The sequence below is a fragment of the Gopherus flavomarginatus genome, chromosome 1, assembly GCF_025201925.1.
Source record: "Gopherus flavomarginatus isolate rGopFla2 chromosome 1, rGopFla2.mat.asm, whole genome shotgun sequence".
NCBI classification, from domain to species: Eukaryota; Metazoa; Chordata; order Testudines; family Testudinidae; genus Gopherus; species Gopherus flavomarginatus.
In genome coordinates, this window is record NC_066617.1 from 20,852,956 (window position 1) to 20,874,377 (window position 21,422).

Sequence of the window (21,422 nt, forward strand, 5' to 3'; positions counted from 1 at the left end):
AATTAAAGTGCTTTTAAAATCAAAAAAAGAACAGGAGTACTTGTGGCATCTTAGAGACTAACGAATTTATCTGAGCATAAGCTTTCGTGGGCTACCATCCACTTCTTCAGATGCATAGAATGGAACATATAGTAAGGAGATATATATATATACAGAACATGAAAAGGTTGTTTAAGATCCCAAAGGATTAAGGGTGGAAACTCACACCTGCTGAGGCCCAAATGTGGGACATGTCATGTGACAGTGACCCAAAGTTAGGGATACAGAAATGTTACTCACGCAAGAAATTTGAATTGCAGTGAGATCCTTTATTTTGGTTTGAATAACTCTTTGGATCACCTCAGCTCCAAGATTCTGCATTTCTGCTGTAAATAAATTCCAACCATAATAGTGAAGGGACACCAAGGCTGTGTGGCATTTAAGTATTTGGGATTGCAGTGAGTGGCACCCCTGAAAATGAAGCCCAGTTGAGAGGTGTGCCTGAACAAGGCCATCTGCAACACCCACATCTCACTTGGCCTAAACCCGGGACTCAGGAGCTGCACAAAGCCTTGTGCATGGGTTGCACATTTTCCTGACAGAATACGGTACACATAGGGAGGCAGGTTGGAAGTCTAGTGAATTGAGTATTGGACTCTGGAGTTCTAACCCCACCTCTGTCATTGACTCACTGGGTGGCTTTCAGAAACTCTGTGCCTCAGTTTCTCAAATTCATCAGGAATTAAAACACCTCCCTACCTCAAAGGGAAGATAAAATTCATTGATATTTGTGAATCCCTATTAAAGATGTCAGGCTTGATAATCTACTGGGTCATCTACTCCCCAGTGCTGTAAATTCCAGTTGGTGCAGTCTCACCATTGCAAGGGAGCTAGCCAGCCTTGCCCCCAAAACACACAGGCTGGTGAAGGGACATGGCTTGGATGTCTGGAAGATGCAAGGCAGGACTGAATCAAGCCCATTCAGTACTAAATAGTATGTGTTGTATTAAATCAACATATAAAACAAGTAGTATTAAAATGACAAAAATACATTTTAAAGCAAAGTAGGAGACTACAGATGATGACTTCAAGTGGACATTAGAAAATGTCACTACCTGCCTTCTGTGTTAGTAATGTCAACACCCTTATCTAGGGTTGCATAGATACAAAGGGCTGCTGCTGGAATAGCTATACGTAACAGGCAGCCCTTCTAAATTCTCTAGCAATGTTGGTTGAACACATTCAAACATATTTTAAGCTTCTGATCTTATGGTGACCAAAACCTCCCAAGTTATTTGGTGTATTTTTTTTATTCATTCATTACATAATCTTTGAAATATTATCTTTCAGCCTGAATTTCTACAGCATAGATTTAAATATAAAATGAAATAAAACCATGTACTTCTGAAAAAAGAAGAGCTCATTAGTTAACTAACAGGTGCTGTAGCTAATATTTTTCTCTCCATTCAAATTATGGAGCACCACCTAGTGACTACATGGTACCTAGCCACCTCTAAATATCTAAAGCACAATTACATCTATCTATCAGTAGCTAACCCGACAGGAGGTTAGCTATTGATCTAATATAAGTTCATCTGTATGAAAACCTACTGCAGTAGTGGATAGCACAAAACTGAATGCAAATTGTAGAACATGCCAAAACAATATTCTATGTGTTAGGCAATAAATCTACCTTTTCTGAATCTATGTTTAATGTTTTCGTAACTTTTCAGCATGTGTAACTTGAATGATTGTGTGTGTGTTGTGTGTATGCTTCAGATGTATCTTTTATACTTGAATTGTAGGGGTTCACAATATTTGAAAGTGCATGATTATTTTCCTCCTTTGATTGCTGTCAGAAAGACTTCATTCAGAGGCAAAGCAATGAAGGTTCTCCATGATTGGGGCAGTGCTTGTTCCTGGATAGCCACCTGTGCTGTGAGAGCAAGCCACACTAAAGTTCTTCCTCATGCTAAAATCCTAGTCCAGCTCACTCTCAGTCAAGCTGATGGGAGCCAGCAAGCTAGTGAAGATGCTTCAGCAAGGTGGAAGGTGAATAGGCCTGCTTTACAGGCTACCCTGACTGCCCTCTGACAGCATGTCTACTCTGCGTTTGGGAGCGTGATAAGTGTTCTCAGCCGGATGAGTCATCCTTGTCCTGAGTCTGACCTGTCATTACCTGTCAGAGTCCTAAGGGTCCAGACAATCCACAAGCAAGGGTCTAACCGGGTGACCCCAAGTCAGGAATGTAGGCTCCTAATTAAAGCAGAAACTCCAGTATGCTCAAGGTCGCTACCAAAGCTGGATTTCCAATTAGGCACAGTGGGCACGTGCCTAGGGGCACTGGCATTCTAGGTATATTGCCAAATATGGGACTTTCTAGCCTGGCATAATTTCTTTTTCCTGCAGAGAATGTTCTGCAGTTCCATGTTTCTCCCACCAGAGGCAGCTGTGGCACCAGAACAGCCTAAGCTGGCTGAGGCTGACAGCTAGCAGGCGGGCGGTGGGTCTATCTTTTCCTCAAGTGAAAAGTCACAGCAGCCTTCTTGGAGCCAAGTTAGGAGGCAGAGCGGGCCACCCAGGGATGGAGGGTCACAAGGCTCCAGGCAGGACCACATGGGGACACAGGAGGGGATTCCAGGCAAAGCCACATGAGGATGCTGGTGGGGGGTTCCAGGCAGGACCAAATGGGGCAGCAGGGGTCTATAGGCAGGACCACATGAGGAGTGGGAGTGCACTGAAGATGCTGTGCCTAGGGTGTAAATCCGGCCCTGGTCGCTACCTTGATGGGGAGCACCCAGCTGCCTGATAGTTCTGACAGACTGCTCCTGCTCCAGCCTGTCCCTGCTCTAGCCTGCCACTGCTCTGTCCCAGCCACAGTTGGTCACCCAGCTGTCTTGCTAAGGAACAAGCCTTCCAACCTGGGATTACAGACTTGTGTTAGTGGGGCTCATGCTAGTACTCTAAAAATTGCTATGTAGGCTGAAGCTTGAGCTCTGAAGTCAGGGGAGGGAGCTTAAGAGCCAGAGCCACAATGTCTGCAGAGCTATTTTTAGGGTGCAAGCATAAGTCCTGATAGGTCTGTGGAACAGGGCTGGGAGGCTCACTCCCAGCAATAGTATAGACATGCTCTGAAGAGCCAAGGAATGGAGGAGTGTACAGACAGATACCTCTGTGAGGGACAAGGAGATACCAGGCCACCACTTAGGCAATGGCAGCATGTATATGGGAAACCTAAACAGTTTTCAGGGAAGCAGGAGGGTCCCACCATAACCTCTTTGCCACACTTCTCAATGTTTCTGTGGCAGGGAGTTATAAAGACAGGATTCATGGTTTGGGGGTTGAAATTCAGTGGTTTTTTTTCAGAATGTCACATTGATTTGTTGTCATATATCCTAGATTATTTGCCTAACATAGGCAAGGAAGAACCTAAACTCTGCCTTAGCAAAACCTGCAACGTTCTACCATAACCCAAAGTGGACAGTCATAGATGGTGAGAGAAGATGGGGGCAGGTTTAGGTGCCTTGTAAAGCCCAAATCAGCACGAAATGGGTGCATCCAGACAAAGAAGAACGCCGAGTATAAAAAAGGCACACAAGCTCAAAGTGTGCATGCTTCATGAAGCTTTGAGCAGAGCTGCACCCATGAAAGAAACCACAATGTATCTGGTATTAGGGATAAACTTCACTCCCTGTCTAAATCTGTTCCCCACTCCCACATGCACACACACACACAAAACCTGGGCTTTGCGTGGGGGAACTAAGCAGGGTTGTGGGGAGGAGAAGTCCTTCTCCAAGTGCAGATAATCCATGCCTTTCCTGAAGCACTTTCACCTACTAGATCCAAGTAAGTGTGGATCTTTTGGTTCTGCCCCAAGCCATACCCAACACTCCCCTTGATGCCAACATTCTGAGCCAGCATTGTTGGCACGCAGGGGTGCAGTGGCTATTCTGCACAGCCACTTCACCCAGACCTTCCCATGCCATCCGTCTGTGGTAAATTTCACCATGCATTAATTCTCCTTTTCTCTGAAGGAGTGAGTTACTGTGAATATTGCATTAGGTTGATTACTTCAGCAGATGCAAACCTGCGTGGAGACAGGATATGGTTGCTTAAGTGATTCCTATAGGTATTACAGTATGTAATTATCAAACGTGCGGGTTTTAACTTCTATTCTCTTTCCATAGCAGCAATAGAAATGGGAATAAAGAAACAAAATACAGACACTTCAGCTACTATTTACAACAAATCAGTCCCTTATGCCCTCCAGTCTCACATGTCACTTTTTTTTTGGTTCACAGACCTACACAGAATAATGCATTCCTATAAACTGCATTCACTGAAAAACACCACAGTGAATAGTTCAATAAACCAGAACAAACAGCCAGACTGTGCAGGTTCCTCCGAAACAGGCTTAACTTCCCTCCTGTTTGTTATTTTATTATCCTAGCAGGGCCACTGGTGCTCTTTTGGTTAAGGTTTTGTCAGCACTTCTATTATAATGCCTCATTTTTAGGGATTTATAGTTTTGACTAAAGTAATTCATTACCGGCTTAAACTTTAAATTTTTGAGCTTTTAACCCAGAATCAAATGGTTCTACAATTAAAAAAAGAAAAAAAACCCCTCAGCTCTTCTGTTCAGATTATTCTGTTTTGCTGTTGTACTATAAACCAGTTAGGACCTGATACAAATATAATTGAAGGTAATGACTCTTCAGTGAGGTTTAGAACATCTATTAAAATAATTTCCATGCGGGTCATAGGCTCCAATTCAGAAAAGTAGGTGCTGAGGGAGAATAGCCCCCAGGCCCACCACTTCCACCCAAGCCCAGGGGTGGCAGGTTTGTATAATTTTTGGTGGCAACCAGAATGGGGCCAAGTGTCACGTGCCCCCCGACACACACCCACACACCCCTCCCTGCCCTGTAAGCCAATATATATATTTTTAAAACAATGTAAAAATGGACTGGAAACAGTAAGCATTTAACAGTTTCCCTACATTGGACAATGTGGGGGGGAGGGCTCTGACTGTGCGTGAGGGCTCTGGAGTGGAGCTGGGGATGAAGGCTTTGGGGTATGGAGAGGCTCAGGGCTAAGGAAGAGGGTTGAGGTGTGAGGGTTTTGGAGTGGAGCTGGGGATGAAGGCTTTGGGAGGGGCTCAGGGCTAGGGAAGAGGGTTTGGGTGTGGGGGAATGAGGGCTCTGGCTGGGGCTGGGAATGTGGGATGTGGGAAGGGCTCAAGGCTAGGGAAGAGGGTTGGGGTGAGGGGTGAGGGCGATGGATGAGGGGTTTGGGGTGTGGGAGGGCTCAGGGCTAGGGAAGAGGTGTGAGGGGGTGAGGGCTCTGGGTGGGGATGAGGGGGTTGGGGTGTGGGAGGGGGCTCAGGGCTGGGGCAGAGGGTTGGGGTGCAGGAGGATGAGAGGCGTGGGCTGGGGGCGTGGGCTCTGGGGTGGGGCTAGAGATGAGGCATTTGGGGTCCAGGCAGGCTGCCCTGGGGCTGGAGCCAGAGAGGAGGATTCCTCCCAGCCCTCTCCCCACTGGCAGCAGCAAGGTCCGGGGCAGGCCTCCCTTCTTCCCCCTAGCAGCACACTCAGCCCGCACCAGTCACTGCACGTGCTCCTAGGGCCCCTCTCCGGTCCAGAAAGCCCCCTCGCCTACCCTGTGGTGGGTGTCAGGGAGAGAGGGAGCTGCCATCACGTGTGTGCCTCCTCCCTCTGCAGTGCCGACACCTCGGCCTGCCGCTGGTGCTGCTCCCTTTGGTAACCAGCAGCAACAGTAGCTGGAGAGGGAGCGCAGCACGGGGCGGCAGGGCAGCCGCCCAATACCTAGGGTGCAGGCAAGGATGCTGCAGGGGAGGCACGCAGGGGCAGCAGGTGGGGCCGGGGGTTGCTCTGGGAGAGGAGCACAGGGTGGCAGGTGGGGCCAGGGGAGAGACCCAGCCCCAAACATTGGTGGTGCTGGGCCCCCGGGCCCTGAATATTGCTGGAGCATGGGCATCATGGGCCCATATAACTCACCGCCCCTGCGCAAGCCCCCTGCCACCAGACCCCCAAGCCCCCACCACCACAGCCACCGACCCAGTCCTGCCTCAGGCTATCCCCCCAGCCCCAACGAAACACCTGGAGGGCAGGTGGCATGTGGCCCCAGCCACCCCAGGCCCGGAGTGCCAGGAAGGCAGGCAGCATGCGGCCATAGCCCCTACAATCCGGAGCTCCAGGAGGGTGGGCGGACACAGCCCACCCAGCCAGGGAGTGGGACTGCACTGGGGACTGGAGCCTCACGCAGGCCAGAGAGCCGTGGTAAGCTCGGGGCAGGGCCACGCCTGGCTGTTTGGAGAGGCACAGCCTCCCCCAGCCTCTGTGACCCACCGCCCATGCCCATTGCATTCAATGAAGTAGGCACATGCTTCAAATGTACGTGTGTACAATTAGAGTGTATAACCCTGTGAACATAGGATCAGTCACTAAGGGCTAAATTCACAAAGAAATGTAGGCGTGGTACAAGCCTGGGAATGGCTCTGTAGCCTGGTGGTTGGAGCTGTTATCTGGGAGATAGAAGAAACAGGATCCAGTCCCCCTGCTCCAATACCTTTTTTCATTATTTAACCACAGTGGAACAGCTTTAACAGGAGAGCTTCAGAAAGCCTACTGTCAGATTGTCCCCTAGCCCAGTGGTTAGGGCTGCCTGCTAAGAGGTAGCAGAGCTTAGTTAAAATCCCTATTCCCTCTCAGGAAGAGGGGAGACTTGAATGGGGGGTGATTCCTATTTCCCATGTGAACACCTTGATCACTAAATTATAAATTATGAGGAAAGGCCTTTACCCTCCCTCCCTAGTGTTTTGTATAAGCTTTGCTATAGGGGCCCAATCCAGTGGGCAAGCTCTCTGAGCACATTTACCAGCTCAGCCCCTGCAGATGAGTTAGGAAGAGAATTGCTTATCTTCCTTCAGTTCATGCATTGCTCTGAGGTTTAGGTGTCCAGACGCTTGGCATGGGACTGCAGTGCACATTCTCAGAGATGGAAATGTAGGTGCCTGTCATGGTATAATTCCCCACTCTGAACCTTAGCGTCCAAAAGATGGGGTACCAGCATGAATTTTTCTAAGCTCAGATACCAGCTTAGTACTTGTAGTGTTGCCACCAACCAGGAATTCCAGTGCCTGGTACACTCCGGTCCCCCCCAAAAACCTTGCCCAGGGACCCCCAAGACCCAGTCCCTCTGGATCTTAACACAAGGAAAGTAAACTCTTTTCCTCACTGTTGCCTCTCCCAGGCTTCCCCTCCCTGGGTTACCCTGGAAGATCACTGTGATTCAAACTCCTTGAATTTTAAAACAGAGAGGAAAATCCACCTTCCCCTCTCCTTCTCTCTCCCCCTCCCAGACTCTCCCTGAGAGAGAAAGTAATCATAACACAGAGAGAAATTAACCTTTTTCTCCCCCTTCCCTCCTTTCTCCCCACCAATTCCCTGGTGAATCCAGACCCCGTCCCCTGGGATCTCACTCCAGAATAAAAAAAAACCAATCAGGTTCTTAAACAAGAAAAGCTTTTAATTAAAGAAAGAAAAACAGTAAAAATTATCTTTGTAAATTTAAGATGGAATATGTTACAGGGTCTTTCAGCTATAGACACTGGGAATACCCTCCCAGCCTAAGTATACAAGTACAAATACAAATCCTTTCAGCAAAATACAAATTTGAACTCCTTCCAGCCAAACACACATTTGCACTCCTTCCAGCCAAATACACATTTGCAAATAAGGAAAACAAACAAAAGCCTAACTCACCTTATCTACCTAGTACTCACTATTCTGGACATATAAGAGACTGTATCAAAGAGATTGGAGAGAAACCTGGTTGCACGTCTGATCCCTCTGAGCTCCCAGAATGAACAACAACCAAAAACTAACAGCACACACAAAAACTTCCCTCCCTCAAGATTTGAAAGTATCCTGTCCCCTGATTGGTCCTCTGGTCAGGTGACAGCCAGGCTCACTGAACTTGTTAACCCTTTGCAAGCAAAAGAGACATGAAGTACTTCTGTTCTATTAACCCTTAACTATCTGTTTATGACAGTGCCGAAGCAACTTTTATTGCAAAAATGTAGATGCTGAGTGATTTTAGGCACCTACCATGTTCAGGAACAGCTGAGAGGGGCCTGATTCTGGGATTTAGGTGCCTAAAGTTACAGTTAGGCACCTAAGTCCTTTTATGAATCCAACCCTAAGTTAATAATTTTCTGGTTTTTAGAACAGGACAGGCTGAGAAAAGGAAGAAAAATATTCAGGATTGTAAGTGTTGTTTTTCATGTTGTGTAGTTTAAGCAAAATTGACCTTTCTGTCGAAATTAATTGAAATTTCAAGGATGCGATTTGACCTAATTCAGCTGGATCTCATTGCATAATTTGTTCTCACACCTCTTTATTAATTCACCAATGTGTGCAGCCAGCTCTTATAAACATGTCAATTCCTTGCTGAAAATAAGAGGTTGGTTTTTAAAGAAAGTAAAGTTAACAATATCCTTGGCCAAATAAACGTGCTGTGTGGTCCACTGCCACCTTTGTTGGCTATAACCTACTAATTCAAAAATTCAGAGTTATTGAAAAATATCGTAATGCGGACCCCAGGTGGTTCACTAAAACGCAAAACAATATTTATGAAAGATCAAAAGTTCAATGCCAGTGAAAAGCAACCATCTATTACATGGCTCAGTACTATAATAAATATTTTCACATTGTCTTATACCGGCCTGTATATTTTATTGGCCAGAAGTGGCACAATGGCTGGATGAAAAAGAATTAAAATATTAATTGTTAAGTTCACTGTCACATGTCAAAATAGCAGATTCTAGCAGTCTCAAAGCAGCTGAGAAAATCTTGTTTGAGCACTGAGTGAAACACATACATGCTCAGCAAATAAAGGCTCTTTGTCTCTCTTAGAAATTCTCCTGCTCAGCGTTCATTGTTTTACTACAATATATTGGCAATGGCAAACATTGTTACCTACAGAAAAGCACTTTTTGAAAATATTTAGAATTACAATTAACGCTGCAGCTTTTTTGTATCAATTGCATTTGTAAGAAGCTGGAACTTGAAGTAAGACTCTAGGGATATTCACGGGTCTGGTGTTTTTGAATTGCAGTTTGCACATAATCTCTGTGTAAATCATTTTAAACCTCCCTACTGATACACTAATATGCAGACCACTAAAAGGTTAGGGGAGGGGAAAGGACAGAAATGAGGAGCACTGAGACATGGCATTTGGCTTTTTTTTATTGAGAAAACAAGGATAAAATCATTTTAAATAACATATGAAATAAGATCTCGGAATCGCAGTCAGACCAGTCAAAAGAGTCTACATTGTAAAATGTATGCTAGTTCCTTATTCTTCATTTAAGGCATACAGACTTACAGCATTTTTTTTTCAAACCTGGGTTCCTAAAGTTAGGTCTCCTAAATCTGTGTGTAAGCACCTAAATGAAAGTGAGCTGATTTTCAGACTTCCAGAGCACTTACTAGTGCTACTGAAGTCCATGACAACTACAGATGCTGAACACCTCTGAAAAGTGAGAAGTGAATCAGGGCCATAAATTCTATTCTCTGAGCTTTAAATATCCCAGTTACCAGATTGGTTGGGGCCAATAGGTTTACATTGGGCTGGCGCTAGCATTTAGGCAGCCTAGGCAATCACCTAAGGCGCTAGGATTATTGAGGGGGCGGCATTTTGCCAGGAGGGCAGCAGGCGGCTCCGGTTGACCTGCGGCAGGCATGCCTGTGGAGGGTCCGTTGGTCCGCGGCTCCGGTGGAGCTGCCGCAGTCATGCCTGCGGATGGTCGGCAGGTGGACCTCCAGCAGGTGTGCCTGCAGCAGCTCCACCAGAGCCACAGACCAACGGACCCTCCACAGGAATGCCTGCAGCAGCTCCACTGGAGCCGTGGGATCAGCGCAAGGGGCGGCAAAATGGCAGTGCGCCTAGGGCACGAGAAACCCTGGCGCCGGTCCTGATTATAGCAATGACATACATCACAGAGAAGCAGCCAATTCCTTTGTCATTGACTGGTCCCTAATAATTCTCCCCATACTAGAGTGGTCCTTTAAGAAGAAGATTGCAGTGAGTTTGGACCTTTAGGCATTGCCTAGAAAGACCTCCTCTGGTCACCTGTGGGGAAACCAGCAAGACTTGGTCCTCCAGCAGCTAGAATGGCTGGGAGCAGGCAGAGGCCAATCAGGGCCCAGCTGGCCAGATAAAAAGTGCTAACAGCTTCTCTCAAATGGCAATTCTGGGTGAAGCAAGGGGAGAGAAGAAAAAAATCTTTCTCTGCCTTAACCCAAGAAGCCAGGCTTGGCCAGAGCCTATTTCTGACTGCACTTTGTATTTACATCAATGCGAAACTTTTGATTTATTTTGGGGAGTGTAAGGTCCAAGTGGCCCATCCTGAATTAGACATTAATTGGACTTCTGAAAATTAAGTGTGCTCGCTTTGCCTACTAGTTCAGGCAAGCTGGTAACAGGGAGTCTTTGTGCCTGCAGACCTGCTAGAGCCAGGTGGGATGACTCATGGTTACAGTCGTGCTCAACCTATTTACCATTGTGGACCATGTATTCAGCTCTCCATTATGTGGGCCACACCCACACAATATATAATACCAGTGACCATGATAAATAATATGGCTGGGGAGGTGAATCAGCTGGGTTCTGTACAATAGTCAGGATTGTTCTGAGTTGTTGATCACTGCAGGATAATTGTGAATCCCTGACCTCAGTGCTTAAAGTGGACTGAAAAAAGCATGTGGAGAGGGGCAAGGGGAGTCGATGATAATCCCATCTGAAATAAATATTTATGCACTTGGTGGGGCAAGTCTTAAAATGCACCCCTCGGTGACCCAACTCCATTTTTAAAAGTTTTTTGCCAGGACTGTGACCCCCTGCAACTCTGCCTACTTTAAGCCTTACCTGAGCTGGGCCCACAAAACAGCTGTATTGTCAGCAGGGTGTCCTCTTCGAGGTTACTGTGCTGTAGTGCACACAGTAGCTCTGTGCCCTGGGCACCTCTTACCTGGCTAGGGTTGCCAGGTGTCTGGTTTTTCACTGGAATGCCTGGTCAAAAAGGGACCCTGGTGGCTCCGGTCAGCACTGCTGACTGGGCCGTTAAAAGTTTGGTCAGCGACGCAGCGGGGCTAAGGCAGGCTCCCTGCCTGCCCTGACTCTGTGCAGCTCCCAGAAGCAGTGGCATGTTCCCACTTCAGCTCCTAGGCATGGGGCAGCCAGGGGACTAGGCTGTTGCTGCGTGCTAGTTGGGCTGCAGGTGGCCCAAAGGCTGTGGGTTGAGAACATAATCATCCAGATATTGCATGTTGTAAGCATAAAGTTCTCATTAGCTATTTGAAGGTACTTGGGTGATTTCCATTGTGGGCAAGCAGCTTGACAGTATACACCCAGAGTCACTCTTTCTGACAGTGAAACCAATAGAATGCTAGGGTAAGGATTTTAGAAGTAGGAGCCAGACTGTGAGACTTAGTGGTGCAGCAACATAAGGACCAGAAGGATCATCTGTAAGAGTTGTGTCCCAGACACTGCAGTCTTTTGTTGCATTTAGGCTGCAGGGCACCCCTCCACTATGGAAAAGAGAAAGACTAGAACTGCTGCAGGATGTGCAAATTGTACACTGTTTTTTGCAGAGACTCAAAGGAAGTTAGAAGGAGACTGTGGGCCTGTCGCTTGTTTCCCAGACTTTAAGAAGCTGGTGTGCCTACAAGGGCTTGGACACCATTTCACAGCATCTGAGAAAAGTAAACCTCCCAGAGAAGAGCCCTAGGGGGGGTGGATGTGTATGTATGTGCATAATTATGTTATTCATTTGAATTTTTGATAGTAAGAAGCAGGGCAGTACCTAGGAGGATGCAGGACCCAGGACAAATCAACCTCCCTCTAGTCTCCTCGCCATCCGCAAGGCACACCCGCCTGCCTGGCTGCCACTTGCTTCCTCACCTCTGCCCCACCTGCCCACCCACCACTCTCTCCCTCACCATCTGCTCCCCTGCCTGCTGCTTGCCTCATCACCCACCTGCCCATTGCTCCCCTCGCTGCTAGTCTCCTCGCCATCCATCCGGTGCCCCCCCCCATCTGCCCTTCTCCTAGCTCTCTGCCTGCCCACCTCCTAACCCCTCTCCGGCCTGCCAGCCTGCCTCTCACCTCCCCGTTCACTTTCTCACCCCACTCACCCATCCCCCTCCCACCACACCTCCCTGCCCACCTCCTCACCTGAATATAGGGGCAAATAGCATCCCGATTGTACATTGGTAAGGATGCAGGACAAAGGGCTAAATATTGGGACAGTCCCAATTTTATTGACACACGGGGCCCCCCAAAGCACAGGGCCTGGAATGGTATCACCCTATACAGCCTATCCAAGGGACGGCTCTGGTAACAAGTACTAAAACTTGGGTGGCACACACATCCTTCCCCGAAAGTGTTGTCTTTAAAATAGCTGCTATTCACAATATTCACAATTGTTTCAAGGTCATAGGTGAACTGTTGTGTATTCATACAGATAGATTTAATATACATTTTCCTTTAGAGATTTTGTCTCTTTCTGTCAGAAGCTTAACTCTATCTTATTTAGATAGATATATAAAGTCCTGAAAAGATTAAACTCTGGTCTGGTCCCCAGCTGAAAAGTAAGCTGAGAAACAGAAAGTAGAAAGAAATATTATATCCAATATTAGCATATTGCCTTCTGCAAACGTATTACACATACATGCAGCATACTCAGTTCATTTGAATACTACAGTTTTAGGGGACTGGGTGTGCCACGGAGCTGTGCTCGAAAAGGGCTTAATCCTGCTCCCATTAAAGTCCATAAAAAAACTACTATCAAGTGTAATGGCATGAGGCCATGCTGAAAGTCAGGCACTGCAACTGGGCCTGATTACTATATAGAGATGTGGGGGAGGAGGGCTCAATATGAGTGTTTGTGTGTGGGTGAAAAGTAGGGGACTCAGAAAAGGGAACTCATAAAGCAATATCATGAGGCTAATTACCCTCATTGAATATTTTGGCCCAGCTTTAGCAGTTGCCTTTTTAGTGCTCCAATAATAAATCCTGATGCAAATTTACTAGCTGAAATGCCTGCATATTGCTGTTTCTTCCCCTATCCCTGGAATTATGTGACAATCCATTGTCAGTCAAAAGGGTAAATCATTCTGGAATTCTGCAGCAGAACTTGCAGTTTGAAATAGGCTTGCAGTGGAAACCTAAATGGAACTATCAGTTTTTCATATTAACACCTCCAGGAGTATGAGCTTCTAGAATTACCGAGAAGGATATTTTCACATCATAAAAAGGGCTCAGTCTGAATTTTAAGCCAACCCTTTCTTTTTTTAACTTCTTTCCTCAAATTTTATTTTAGAGGAACAGATGAACGTAAATCTGACCAGGTCTCATCTGATATCCTGCCTCTGCTAATGGACAGTACCAGTTGCCTCACAGGAAAGTGCAAGTAATCTTGCATTAGGCAATGACAGGAGAACCTGTTCACAGGAGAAGTTCTTTCTTACCCTCCACTAGTTACAATTTATCAACATCCTTCTTGAATTATGGGCACCAGTATTCAAGCAGCAGTCACCCCAGTGCCAAAGACAGAGGTGAAATAACCTCTTTCCTCCTATTCCAGATTCCCCTGTTCATGCATCTGAGAATTGCAGTAATCCTTTTGGCCACAGCATCGCACTAGTTCATGTTCAGCTGATTATCCACACACACACACACACACAACCAACAAAATCTTTTTCAATCACAACTTCCCAGGATAGAGACCCTCATCATGTAAGTATGGCCTACAGTCTTTGTTCCTAGATGCATACATTTACTTTTAGCTTTATTAAAAAGCATATCATCTGCTTGCACCCATCCTACCAAGCGATCCAGATTGCTCTCTCTCAGTGAACTGTTTGCTTCATTTACCACTGCCCCAATTCTTATGTCATTTGCAAATTTTATTAGTGTTAATCTTATATTTTTTAAGTTATAGATGCTAAATTGAGGAAGAAGAAGCCAGAGACATTTTAGCTCAAAGCTGTGTGAGAAAATTGATTGCACAGTCAATTCAGATGAAACATTTAAAGATAAGATGGCATTTTTGTATCCTTATCCATTTTATTCTTATAAGCATCAGGGAAACGATGACAGAATTGATAAGCCATCGTTAAAAACTGTACTTATTATCACTTGTTTCATAGAATTATAGGGTTGGAAGGGACCTCAGGAGATCATCTAGTCCAACTCCCCTGCTCAAAGCAGGACCAATCCCCAAATTGCCCCCTCAAGGATTGAGCTCACAACCCTGGGTTTAGCAGGCTAATGCTCAAACCATTGAGCTATCCCTCCCCCCTAATATTGAACATCAGAATGTATACATATATACATGGAGATATACCTATCTCCTAGAGCTGGAAGTGACCTTGAAGGTCATTGAGTCCAGTCCCCTGCCTTCACTAGCAGGACCAAGTACTGTCCCTGACAGTTGTGGTTGGTTGGTTTTTTTTTTTGCCCCAGATCCCTAAATGGCCCCCTCAAGAATTGAACTCACAACCCAGGGTTTAGCAGACCAATGCTCAAACCACTGAGCTGTAATTATCCATATCAAGAATCCCCTGCCTCACAAACAAACAAAAAAAAAAACACCTCACCTCACTTACACTGTATAGTTCAAGGGTAGGCAACCTATGTCACACGTACCAAAGGTGGCACGCAAGCTGATTTTCAGTGACACTCACACTGCCTGGGTCCTGGCCACCAGTCCAGAGGGCTCTGCATTTTAATTTAATTTTAAATGAAGCTTCTTAAACATTTTAAAAACCTTATTTACTCTACATACAACAATAGTTTAGTTATACATTATAGACTTATAGAAAGAGATCTTCTAAAAACGTTAAAATGTATTACTGGCACGCGAAACCTTAAATTAGAGTGAATAAATGAAGACTTGGCACACCACTTCTGAAAGGTTGCCAACCCCTGGTATAGTTTATAGCCTTGCTAATTTGTCCCAATGTCTGGATGGCCCTTTGAAAATGACTGAATTCTGTAAATAATTAAATAAAAAATGTATTGATAAGAGGCAAATTGACTTATAAAAATACTCTTCACAGCCTGAAATGAACCAGACCTGATTATATTTTATTTTTTCGCATCCATGTGGACCCCAAAATACTTTAGAAACTTCACTAACTGATTGTACAAATAATGATCTCTGTCTATATATTACATACCTTTATCCATAAAGTTAATCTCTAGTGTGAAATGCATGAAGGTCTAATGCAGGAAGACAAAACTGTATATATTTGAAATTACAACGATTATACATATATAATTACCCAAATTTGACACGACAATAGGATTAAAAGCTCTAGTCTTGAGAAAAGTGCTGTGTGTCAAATTTTATTTTAATTTTTATAAACACCAGGAAATTTTTGAGTATTCTTAACAAAAAAAATCTTTTTCCTACATATTACGGAGCTGTTAAAAATGTTCAAATTTTGAATTCTGAAAAAAGAAATGTTTTCCTCTTTTCCCTGCCCCCCTGCCCCAAGCAGCTCTAACTATAGCATTTTTCATGGCTACAAGTGGACTCTCATTCAACAGGATTCTTTTGAACATCCCAACCCACACCTCAAAGGGCCATTTGCAGAGTGGTGCTCTTTAACATCATGAAGAGATATAATGACTCATAGGGAAAAGGTGCACGCACAGAAACACCACTTTGGTTTTCCTTACAAATCTCTCATGTGAACATAACCTAGCTTGACCATGGTTAGTATGGGGTCAGAAGACATCACAGTTTGAAGTATTATGAATGAAAGCAAATAAACATTCACTAAAGGCTTTCAGTGACCATATGACCAAAATGTGACTCTATCTGGTAATTTATATATCATGACATTTGAGTACCTTGCTGTTATTAATGGATTTCTTCCTCTCTTCTCTCATGTGACAGAGCTAAGTATTAATTCTATTTTACAGCTGGGGAACTGAAGTGTGGCAGCTGCCAACTTGGTCAGCACACCAGGGATCTTTAGAATCAGAAGCATGAACTGCTACAGCTTGAGCTAACAAGAGAGGGTCAGTAGATGGGGTGTGTAACAACCTGTATATTCTTCAGATTGGCACAGAAGGGCACCTGCAAAACATGCTCATCAGTGGGTTACAGAAGCACAGAGAGATTAAGATCGGACACTTCCACTAATTTTGGATGTTCAATTCAAGATACCTAAACCCAATTTTTCAGAGTTCTTAGTATTGTATAGCTCATTATATGCCCAGAGCTGAATTCCCATTGACCTTAGTTGTGAATACACAGTACTTCTAAGGGTAAATTAAGTGATTTTGGCCAATGCCACACAGGGTATCTCTATCCGAGCCACAAGCTGAACCCAGGTTTCCCATCCACTGCCATATCCACCAGACCATCCTTCCTACCTTGCTATATCTTTCCCCATATATTTCTCCACATATATTACATGGAAACTATATATGAAATATGTGATACCTAACCTAGTTTCATCTCACAGGCCATCTGACATGAAACTAAATGAATTTTAAATATATAAGTAAAATAGCACTATAATTGTTAATATATTTACTCTAAAATATATCTAGTTCCAAGCTCAAGTCTGTATAGACTACATGTATTCTATGTGCATATGAAATATCTTTGATGAAATATAGGGGAGATATGGTTTATCCATACAGCTTAGTTTTGACATAAGGGAGTTGTGTGTTTCTATGGAGAACATAATACACAAAGTGGGAGAGGCAGGTGTTCAACCGGATTTTCACATAGGAGTGTCTTAAAGGTCACTCATGGTGATGAGATCTCAGAGATTCCCAAATCTGAATAAAGTTACTCCTCTCCTCCCCACTACACTAATCACCTACTGCTCTATTGTCAGTTGGTGACATGGGATGGTAGGTTTTCCTCTTCAAATTCGACATTGACCATCTCTTTCAATAAAAAACATGGGCATCTTTCACTAGCCATGATAGGCAGGGGCCTGAAACACTGGTGGCAATTTACATTTTCTTTGCTTCACCTAGAACATCTTGCTCTGTGAATGTGCCATCTTGCTCTGTGAACTGATCAGGTATGTATTTTGCCTAGGGTTGGTGCAGGGTTGCTGCTGTCTAGAGATGTCTCAGATGTGCTCTACCTTTTTAAAGAAGTGTATTACCAATACCTCATATAGTGCTGAGTTGGTTTATAGGGTGGATTGCGATTAGGATTGACACAGTAGTTTAAATTCTGTCAAGTATCAGAGGGGTAGCCATGTTAGTCTGGATCTGTAAAAGCAGCAAAGAGTCCTGTGGCACCTTATAGACTAACAAATGTTTTGGAGCATGAGCTTTCGTGGGTGAATACCCACTTCGTCGGATGCATGTAGTATTCACCCACGAAAGCACATGCTCCAAAACATTTGTTAGTCTATAAGGTGCCACAAGACTCTTTGCTGCTTTTAAATTCTGGAAATTCTGCAGGGCAGAATTACTGACACCAATTGGACAATAGCTTGGGGTGTACATAGGGTTTTACAAGGATCCTTTGGATCAGATAAATGCATAGTAGTTCACCCAAGGATGATACGTGAGATTCCTACTGAGAGCCAGTAAAACACTGATCATCATAATCATTGTAAAATGTGGGAACAGATATTATTTAGGGATTTGTGTGGCTACAAAAAATATATTCTTAACGTCTTGGAGTTGTGGCCCTTCACTTGGAGGTGACATAGCTCTGTAATGTTCCTTTCAGGCAGTAGGTGACAGATACTTATCTCCCTGTTTGATCATCTGTGTATTGTATGCCTCACAATGTATGCCTGTTTGCAGACTGAGCCACAGACAAAAGAAGACATTGCAAAATCTACATGAAAGGAAATCTACAAAATGAGACAAATGGCAGGGGGGTCCTTTCTATGAATAAAGTCAAAGTATTGTGCTGGTATATCTGGGGGTACAAGGAAACAAAGGGGGTCCTTCGCCAAAGAGGCAAGCGGACAACATGTTTGTTTCCTAAAAGGAGGGTCACCGCAAAGGTTGGCTGTAAAGTGCTGCTGGGATTTGGGGCAAGCAATATTCTATAAGACTTGAGAGTATCTTGTTAATTAAGTCCAGGCTCTAGAATGTGTGTTATGATTTTATTTTATAAGTAACAATTTGTTTCCAATACTTCTACTAGCTACTACTTCAATCTCTATGCTTTGTTAAATAAACTTAGGCTTGATTTCACTAGAAACATACCGAACTGCTGTGTGTCAAGCAGAGCGGTGACCACGGATGGAACTGGTAAGCCAGGACGTACTGTTTCTTTGGAAGCAGTGAATCTGTAAATACTGTGGGCTGGACACTCCAGGAAGACACTTGGAGGGGCTGGAGGGTGTCTGTCGTGAACCTATAGAGTAAAAGTGGGACCTGTGTAGACCTGGAGGGAAGAACTCGTTACCCATGGCTGGAGGAGTTGGAGAGCTGACCCCGGCAGGCACAGACAAGGCTTTCTCACAGTAAGGGCAAGTGTGGTAGTGAGGGACCTCACAGCCCTGGGTACTCCTGGAAAGCATCACTCTTACCCTCATCCATGACATTGGATGTGTCAAAGTTAGACTCAGGACTCACAGTTTGTCAGTCCACTCTGTTTTATTAGCGCAGCGCTCCACCAATAGCACCCAGATAATGTGAGTGGCCATGCAAGACCCAAACAGTCTTATTTATACAAATAAAAGAGCGGGAATTAGACAAAGGGACAAAGAAAGCAAAACTGTAAAATTCACCTGGGGCACAGCATGCATATCCTACTTCCTTACTCAGTTTTATCCATCTAAGGCTAATACTTCACCAATTGCCCTTAAACGGTGCAATTGTTCTATGTTAATGTCTGTATTCCTGACACCTGGATTGCAGCATTCCAACAATTTTGCTTAAAGGTACAGACAGCATTTCTTTAATCCATTCTATTTTCACAACATAATTCATTCTACTTTCACAATCCCTCCTTTTGGTCAAGCGCGCGCCATGACCAATAATTACTGGGTTCCACAAATTAACCGTTCCTTATTTCTTTGTTCATCAGTGATATTTAAAATCATCATATTAGCACTCTGTTTTGGGGCAGTCACCTGGGTGACACAATTCTGGATACAACAGGAGATTAACTGAAAGCATACAAAAATTACTAAGATTCCAAACAGGATAACTAGGGCTCTCTGAAACAACCAGTTTCCTATGCCAGAGAAATTGAACAGGTTACTTAGCCACTTCCATAAAGAACTCGGATCTTCATGGGGAAGATATGCGATTTGTTCTAAGTGGCTAGCGCGATCTATTACCTCATTGGTATCGTCAGGTATAAACAGACAACATTGTTTTTCAATGAGAGCACAGATCCTTCCTTTGGCCGCCAGCACTATGTCCAATGCCTGACGGTTCTGGAGGGCCACCAGTCAGATTGCCTCTGTTTCTTTGGCCAAGGCTTTTAAACTTTCTCTGTTTTTATTTGCCATTATTTTAACTACTGCTTGTAACATCAGGAGCCTTTTTGCCTGGTGTATTACTCCCCCAAGTGGGATAAAGGAACTGCCAATAGCCTCTTCCCAGGTGTCATTACTGTTTCATATTGTGTTAAACGGACAAGGTCCTCCAGTGAGGTCTGGGGAATTGAATGGGTAGCCAGGACAGGAACACCAGTTTGAGAGTGGGCTGGGATGTGGCTGCAGAACTAGCATTTAGAAATATTAAGGGTCTGAGCTATCCACACTTGCTGCTGGATAAAAGAATTGTCATTGTGGACTCCCCAAACCTTAAGACACCAACAGCCGAGGAACAGGCAGCACCAGAGGTGCATGTTGGAGGCAGGGCCCTTCTGGTTCTGACAACCTCAACTGAGGGAACTGCAGTCACAGTTTTATGTTCACCAGGCAGCAGGCGCTAGGGTCACTACTGCTTCTTCTTGGGCCTTGCTTTATGTAGTCGTCTGCTTCCGGCAACCCTTACGAGAGCGTAGATTGTAAGGTATTGCAGGCTGTTTCTCTATGTCTTCTTCTGGAGTCAAAATTGACTCTGAGTGGTCCTGAGGTGATGATTGGTTCACTAGGGGTGGTGCATTCTTACACTGCGAAGCATGTATCCACTCTGAGATGCCAGAGAGTTTAACAGCCATCAGGGTAGTAAGCAGTGCCTGATGATTCTTTGATGTTCTTTAAGTCTCTTTGCTACTTCTTCCTTGACTCTGGCTATAACAATGGCCTTCACACCTTATCTTTTCCTGATGCATACATTCCTCATTTACACAAATAGATTGAGAATACAAACAGTAGTATTTTATATCGAGCAAAAAAGCATTGTAAATTAAACCTTGCAAGTTTTACAATGAATAACCAAGACAGTTTACATTGAGACCCAGGCCTTCAATGTTTCTCTAATTTACTTAACATAGACACAATAGAGAATCCTGTCTCTTACTACTTAAATCTTAAAATAAAGAGTTAGAGAGGGCCCAATTTGTAATGCATATGGGAAAACAGAATCTTATAGTCCCAGGGGGTCATTTCTTTTTGCTATTTAAAAAAAAGTGGCTAGCAGGATGAAATTAAATCGTACATTAATTCTCATAGTACATTATAAAATCCAGCTTCTACATATCCCCCTTTTGACACTAAGATTATTAATCATCGTGTTACTTTTTATTTAGTCCACATAATAGAAAATACTGGGAGGTGATTTGAGCCTGTGGCTTTAGCTTTGCATACATTTGTTTTATTCACCAGCACATTTTAAACATTTTAATTAAACACATACAATTTAAAACCAAAAACAATTAGAGGTAGTAACATTTGTATGCCAGTAGTTGTGGGAGACCATCCAGAAAATATGTTATACCAATGGTAAGCTGTTATGTTTTTTTGCAGTGGCAATTTTTAACATGTTACCATTTGTGTGTATAATATGAATGGTCCATTTTTTACATTTTTTTTTTTAAGGAACTATGTTACCTTTTTACCTTTTAACAGATGATTGGTAACTGTTTGCCATTTAATGCCAAGATTGAGAGACAACTCAGCTAAATCAGTGCTTACAGTAAGCTGAGACTTTTTGTTGTTGTTGTGGCAAATAGTAAATGCGATTATTGGTAAACACAGACTTACATTTACATTTACATTTGCTTTTTGGTAGGTTGCTAACACTTTTTAAACACCTTTTCCCAAGAATTAACACATACACATAACCCATTATACAGTACTTTGGATTATTTGAAAGACAAAAATAACATTTTTCTACCCCTTTTGGGGTGGCATTGATTATTGGTTAAAGATTCCATTTTTTTACAAAGACCTTTGTTTGTTTTATAGGCAGGCCAGGTTTTAATGGCTTTTACATTTTAAGGGTTATGCAAAAATTAT